Raw genomic sequence first — 8,370 nt, forward strand, 5'->3', positions numbered from 1 at the left:
AAAAAGAAACCACATTCTGGTACATGAGTACGAAAAATGAAACCACATTTTGGTACATGAATACGAAAAATGAAACCACATTTTGGTACATTAACACGAAAAATGAGATCACATTTTGGTACATGAATACGAAAAAAGAAACCACATTTTGGTACATTAACACGAAAAAAGAAACCACATTTTAGTACATGAATACGAAAAAGAAACCACATTTTGGTACATTAACACGAAAAAAGAAACCACATTTTGGTACATGAATACGAAAAATGAGGTCACATTTTGGTACATGAACACGAAAAATGAGGCCACATTTTGGTACATGAACACGAAAAATGAGGCCACATTCTGGTACATGAATACGAAAAATGAGGCCACATTCTGGTACATGAATACGAAAAAAGAAACCACATTTTGGTACATAAACACGAAAAAAGAAACTACATTTTGGTACATGAATACGAAAATGAAACCACATTTTGGTACATGAATACGAAAAATGAAACCACATTCTGGTACATGAACACAAAAAATGAAACCACATTCTGGTACATGAACAGGAAAAAAAACCACATTTTGGTACATGAATACGAAAAAAGAAACCACATGTTGGTACATGAGTACGAAAATGAAACCACATTTTGGTACATGAATACGAAAAATGAAACCACATTCTGGTACATGAATACGAAAAATGAAACCACATTCTGGTACATGAACAGGAAAAAAAAACACATTTTGGTACATGAATACGAAAATGAAACCACATTTTGGTACATGAATACGAAAAAAGAAACCACATGTTGGTACATGAGTACGAAAAAAGAAACTACATTTTGGTACATAAACACGAAAAATGAAACCACATTCTGGTACATAAACACGAAAAATGAGGCCACATTCTAGTACATGAGTACGAAAAATGAAACCACATTTTGGTACATGATTACGAAGAAATGAGGCCACATTCTGGTACATGAATACGAAAAATGAAACCACATGTTGGTACATTAACACGAAAAAAGAAACTACATTTTGGTACATGATTACGACGAAATGAGGCCACATTCTGGTACATGAATACGAAAAATGAAACCACATGTTGGTACATTAACACGAAAAAAGAAACTACATTTTGGTACATGATTACGAAGAAATGAGGCCACATTCTGGTACATGAACACGAAAAATGAAACCATTCATTATCATAATTATTATGTGGACTTTTTTGGGAAATTATCAAATGACTGGGAGAGAAACAATGGGAAAGTGACACTTGACACTACATTGTGCCCAGATTTGTACTATATCGATTGACATGATCACATGTACATGTATGCAAGAGCAATGTATATTGTAGAACCAACTACTTTGAATGCACTTGGGCATTTATCGGCTTATCATCAGCTAACAACAGCATAGATTTAAAGTTTTTGTGCAAAATCTCTTCAAAATAGCTTTGTAAAATGGTATTTTATAATATATTCGTGACGAAATTTCCCTAAATGCAGTATTGAAAATTGTACAAAGGACCAAAATAAACATCACCTTTAAAACCAAAATCAGAAATGGATAGACACATTATTATGTTTCATTGCGATTTTGCGTTTCTCATTTTTCAAGGTTTTCCTAACTGGAACAGTGTTGAATGTTTTCAACAATTATGTTGTTTTACTATTAAAATGTATTAGTAGATTAAATACGAACAGTGCCTTGTGAGCAATGTTTGAAAACAAAATATAAACATAACTGTTAGATATCATCAGAGTAATGCATATTTTGGAATGTAATTGCTGTTTCAATATCAAATGAACTTTTCTGATTAAATGACATGTAAATCAACTATTGGCTTAAAACTCTGATCTTGCGTTATCTTAAATAGATCTCAGAGCTGGGTATTTGAAAATACCACTTAAGTGAAAGTAAATGATTTTTTTGTATGTATTGAAGTTGATTCGTCACCAACATTCCGTCAAGAAGTGTTTCATATAATCAGTATAATACAACTGATGTAGGAAGACAGTTTTTGACTTCGCCTGGTCAAAATTTGGAATCTTAAATGAGTTTTTATTTCATATGGAATTTTAATGAAACGAGTCTTAGAAGTTTTTTTTCTTTTAAATTTTAGATCTTGAATAAAAATATTAAAACTTCAAACGAGTGTCATAAGATATCATCAGAAATGAAAACAAAATTTAAGATACAAAATAGGGGGGGGGGATTTAATTCATAGTCATATGATGACATCACAATCTATTTCTGACATGCGCAACCAATGAAAAACGCTCCATATTTATTACATTTGTGACAGCTACGCCAAAATGTTACATAGGGTAACTCACTGAATACCGGGCTTATTATGTGATAGAACATGTTTATTCAGAATTTGTGACGTCAGACCGATTACATGATAAATATGTATATCTACAATATTCTGATAGATAGACTGATTCGTTCGTCACGCTGTTTGGCACGACTTCAAATACCATTTAGATTATATAAAATAAGCTTTATCTTGCATTGCGTAGTTTCTGTTACACACCTCAAATTGCTTATCATGACTTATCCACAGATAAACTGAAACCTAATATTTATTCTGTTTATTTTTCTAGATAAGGTGAGGTTTGGTCTAAAATAAATAATTCATGCAGCTTTATCTAAGTTCGGAATAAATAATATTCCGAACGCAGAACATTTTTGTTGTGAACTAAACAACTCTATTTTATCAACAATGAAGTGACAAATAAACACGATGAAAGTGACACTTGTCATAGTTTTATTTTGGTCCATAATTCTTGATGTCCAGTTCATAGCAAAGGCGACAAAAATGATTAATTGATATTTACATAACAGCGTCGATACAAACAAAAATACCACAGTATCAACACACAAGAGTAAATATCGCTACAATTATAACAGTAAATCACAAATTACAAATCAGACATTGGAAACATGTTAACACAGTCGACAGAAGTGACAAAATGTACCATAGCAACAACAACAACTACAACACATAGAATGGTTCCTTACACACCGTGAAACAACTACAACACATAGACAATGGAAATACATATTAAAGGTGAACTAAACATTCTGTGAAACTCTGCACTACATATTCTCGTGACAATACCACAATTTAAATTAACAAGAAATAAGTGTGATTAAAGGTACAATAAATCACGTGACCATTAGATCAAATAATATGTAAATATTTTTTCATTACTTTAAAAGATTTCAGGATGTCTTTTTAAACGAATGCATGAAACTTGGAAGTTTGGATTTTTTTCCTATTGTGAACCTTGGCGAGGAGATATTAAAACTTCGAGACCAGTTTTATAAAATCTCATGTGAAATGACATTAAATCTAGGTTATGTGTACTTTTCTTGACATAATTAAGAAAAGTTACATTTTGATAGATTTTAAAGTAAAAATGCGTAGAAGAAAAAAAACGGAGGCAGTTATTTTGTTGGATCATCTTCATAACATGATGTAACGTCATTGTCTATATCTCAAGAGTAAATTACACGTGCGCCTAGTTACATAAATAAAAAATATTCTTTTTTCCATCAATAACAGTTGTATGTCACCAGCAGGGGTGGGAATGTGAAAAATATCAATGTTTCTATGAGATGAGATGAAATACAACTGTTATTTATCAAGAAGCAATGAATGTCCTGTGTATTATTTTTTAACGCCTTCCATTGACGCTCTCATGGTGAAATTGAAGGCACAAGCGAAGTAATTTGATTGGTTCCAGGAGAAAACAACTGACCAATCACAGGCTGATACACTCCATTTGAAGATTACAGAGGAGCAACACTCAACTTAAAAGCCATTTCAACATACCGTTATGCGACCCCAAGATTCGTTTGATGTACATCACAGGATCAAACTAGTCTTTTCGTCTTGTCCACAAGGTGTCGTACATGGAACTTCAATATAGCCATGACATGTTCCAGGGGTACAGAGAGCGAAAGTGATCGTAACACCTGGAGTATAAAGGATACGGCAAAAAGAAACATTAACACGGAACCTCCTGAAACAAGCCCGCCTTTATATGTCGAATCAACTTCGAAATGTAAACACCATAGGTTGGGGATACAGGAATGTTACTCTCTAGAAATGGGAAATTTACAATGGGGATATTGAAACCATCACGCGTATCATACAGATTGGTAAAAAAAACAAAAACCAAAAACAGCCCCTTTTGATTCCGTTGTATATAGAAGAGTCTGCTGTGCTCTGGATTTCCAGTTCATATACGACGGTCGAAAAATCTTGTTATCTAAAGACAAGATGTCAACAACACATCTAAATATCTGTATTGTATTGAAGGACTTCACGAGATATGTTTTTAATAGTCTCTTTGATAAATTCAGCCACACATGAAAACAAAAACAAGACGGCCAAATGAAGGGCAAAATTTACTCTCATTGGCATATATTTTATACCGCCTCTCCCGCTCCCGGTCTCGCAACAAGTGATCGTAGCATGTTCTGTCTTCCTTCTCCGAGGCTTCAAATTCATTATTTACAATCCAGTTTTATTTCCTGATCTGTAATTCGAGGTATCCTGATTGTTCATGAGGTATCTTAATCAATGTTTCATGTATGTTAATCAATTATTTATCTATGTTTATCAATGATTTATGTATGTTTATCAATCATTTATCTATGTTTATCAATGATTTATGTATGTTTATGATTCATGTACGTTAATCAATTATTTATGTATGTTAATCAATGTTTCATATATGTTAATCGATGATTTATATATGTTAATCAATGATTTATGTATGTTAATCAGTGTTTCATGTATGTTAATCAGTGTTTCATGTATGTTAATCAGTGTTCCATGTATGTTAATCAATGATTTATGTATGTTAATCAGTGTTTCATGTATGTTAATCAATGATTTATGTATGTTAATCAATGTTCCATGTATGTTAATCAAAGAAGTATGTATGTTAATCAATGATTTATGTATGTTAATCAATGATTCATGTATGTTAATCAATGATTTATCTATGTTAATCAATGATTTATGTATGTTAATCAATGATTTATCTATGTTAATCAATGATTTATCTATGTTAATCAATAATTTATGTATGTTAATCAGTGTTTCATGTATGCTAATCAAATTTTCATGTATGTTAATCAATGATTTATCTATGTTAATCAATGATTTATGTATGTTAATCAATGATTTATGTATGTTAATCAGTGTTTCATGTATGTTAATCAATGATTTATGTATGTTAATCAGTGTTTCATGTATGTTAATCAATGATTTATGTATGTTAATCAATGATTTATGTATGTTAATCAATGATTTATCTATGTTAATCAATGATTCATGTATGTTAATCAATGATTTATGTATGTTAATCAATGATTCATGTATGTTAATCAATGATTTATCTATGTTAATCAATGATTTATGTATGTTAATCAATGATTTATCTATGTTAATCAATGATTTATCTATGTTAATCAATAATTTATGTATGTTAATCAGTGTTTCATGTATGCTAATCAAATTTTCATGTATGTTAATCAATGATTTATCTATGTTAATCAATGATTTATGTATGTTAATCAATGATTTATGTATGTTAATCAATAATTTATGTATGTTAATCAATGTTTCATGTATGTTAATCAATGTCATGCATGTTAATCAAAGATTCATGTATGTTAATCAATGTTTCGTGTAGGTAACTCTTTAAGGTTTCGCCTTTTAAAAATACAATAGTCACGGTGTCTGAGTTCCTGTCAAATTTATTTTGTTTGTTTATACTTGTTCTCTGTCAGATAAGATGTCCGAGGACAAAACATTAGCGAAGTTTATCATCATCTCGCTTCCATATCATCTATTCACGACATCACATCTATATAGTATGTTTACGGTTGGTGGTATAATTAAGATCGGCCCAGAGATGGATTCAGTAGTTAGTAAAGGGTACAATGCCTGGAGTATCTGACATCGTTCCAGTTAATGGACGCCGATGGGGTGGGTAAACATCACGTGACAGTATGGTATTTGATATAGACACATTTATGCCGTCCATCTTGTCACCATATTTTGACAACTAACATGTATTATTGTTAAATTTATTGAACTGGAAAATGAAACATTTTATGTACTAAACCTTTAGAAATATCTCCAATATAACTTAAAAAGTGAAAGCACAAAGATCATTTTGATATGTTGATTAAAAAAAAGTCATGTCGCCAGAATGACTTAATAGTCTTTTAAATCAAGCAATAACCTTAGTATACAAGAGAACATTCAAAAGTAAGTAGTCACTTTCATATAAGGCATGTTTTCTTTCAAATAGAAAATGATTAGATTTTCTTTTATACTTTTAATTGATTCTCGGTTCTAAATAATTGAGGGGGCCTCGATATGTCAGCCAGTATCCAACACAACCTCGTGAGGGAGTCTGGATACGTCCGCCGGTATAAAAAAAACCCTCGTGAGGGAGCCTCGATATTTCAGTCCGTATCCCACACAACCTCGTGAGGGAGCCTCGATACTTCAGCCGGTATCCCACACAACCTCGTGAGGGAGCCTCGATACTTCAGTCGGTATCCCACACAACCTCGTGAGGAAGTCTCGACACTTAAGCCGGTATCCAACACATCCTCGTGAGGAAGTCTCGATACTCTAGCCGGTACCCCACACAACCTCGTGAGAGGACCGGAGGCACGTGGTTTGAAGCTTCCTCATTGCGGTGAGGTTTTTTAACAACTAGTTATATAAGGCGAGCTGCTATTCTGTAAAGCCGGAATTGCCTGATGTTAAGAACGAAAGCTACTTAATATAAAAATCTAAAACTAGCTGATGTCAACAACTCAGGCAAGCTGATGTCAACATCTTAGATGAACTGATGTCAAACTAAGGCCAGCTAGTGTCAACAACTAAGGCTAGTTGATGTCAACATCTTTGACTAGCTGATCACAACAACCAAGACTAGCTGATGTCAACAACCAAGTTTGTTGATGTGTAAAGTTAATAGAGATAGATGCTATATCGGACTCACTATAAGTGAACAGCTATTGAAGAGGGAGGTCTGATATTATAAGGGAGACAACTCTTATTACGATAAATATTGAAGTTAGGTCAAAAGATTTAGTCGGTAGTCAGTGTTTACATAGTCTTCAACTATTCACAATGATTTCTTCAAATGATAAAGAAGTGAAGACTCCCAATTCATTGCTTCATATATTTTGTGATGAAAGTTATTTTCTTATTTAGTTTATATATACTGTTTTCATTTCATAAGCAATGTTTGTGATCATTTTCCGAGTTTAGAAAAAAATACGAGTTCCTCGGAACTGTAAGTGTCGCCTGCATAAAGTGTCACTGTCACCCAGAAATCGAACTGGATGCAAAACTAATCTGTACCCTTCCAACAAGAAGCCATATACCAAATTTCATTTCTACAACTCAAAGCATAACCAAAGAAAGTCCAGAAAACAATATTCCCAGAGAATTTTCTAAGTTCAAAGGGGCATAACTCTACCAAGAAGGGTTACAGACAGTCAGGAATAAAACTTAATCTGTACCCTTCCAACAAGAAGCCATATACCAAATTTCATTTCAATAACTCATAGGATAACCCGAAAAAGTCCGGAAAACAATATTCCCATAGAATTTTCCGCGTGACGACGGACAAAGTGATCCCAAAGTGTCCACCAGCTCTGCAGGCGACACAAAAATAAAATGAAAAATGTAAATATAAAATCTAAATAAAAAGATCACAAGAAAATATACTTTTGTGATAAAAGTTTAGTAATATGAAAAAAAGACTTCTGATTTTTAAAGTTTACTTTTTTAAAATAATTTCCAAACACTTCCATATCTTGTAATATTTATGGATTTGATCCTTCAACTCATGTGACATTGAAGATATAAAACACTTGATAGTTACCGAACATTTTTGGGCGGTTGGTTCTGTCAATAGAATATTGATGTTTATAACACAACAAGTAGAAGATTTAAATGTGAAGTTACGATGACAACATAGTCAGCTTCATTAGACAAATGAGAAGACGAGATCAGCAATGACCTGACACTGAATGTACAAATTTTTATGGAATTGATGACTTTTTCGGCAGTGCAATGGTCATCTGTACACTGATGTAGAAAATAGTGTGACGAGATGGTGAAAATAGTATAAGAACAACAAACATAACATTACAACAATGTACTGAAGTCGATTGAGAACCTGACATTATATCCCTTAAAACTAACTCATGTTACGAAGTTAGGTGCAGGACAAGATCATAAGCTGGAATGTTTGACTATGTGAGTAACATTGTCATCTCCAACGTATTTTCATAATTGACTTCAGTAAAATAACA

The sequence above is a fragment of the Ylistrum balloti genome, unplaced genomic scaffold (genome assembly GCF_031769215.1).
Source record: "Ylistrum balloti isolate Yb309-2 unplaced genomic scaffold, AGI_CSIRO_Ybal_v1 Utg369646, whole genome shotgun sequence".
Taxonomy (NCBI): domain Eukaryota; kingdom Metazoa; phylum Mollusca; class Bivalvia; order Pectinida; family Pectinidae; genus Ylistrum; species Ylistrum balloti.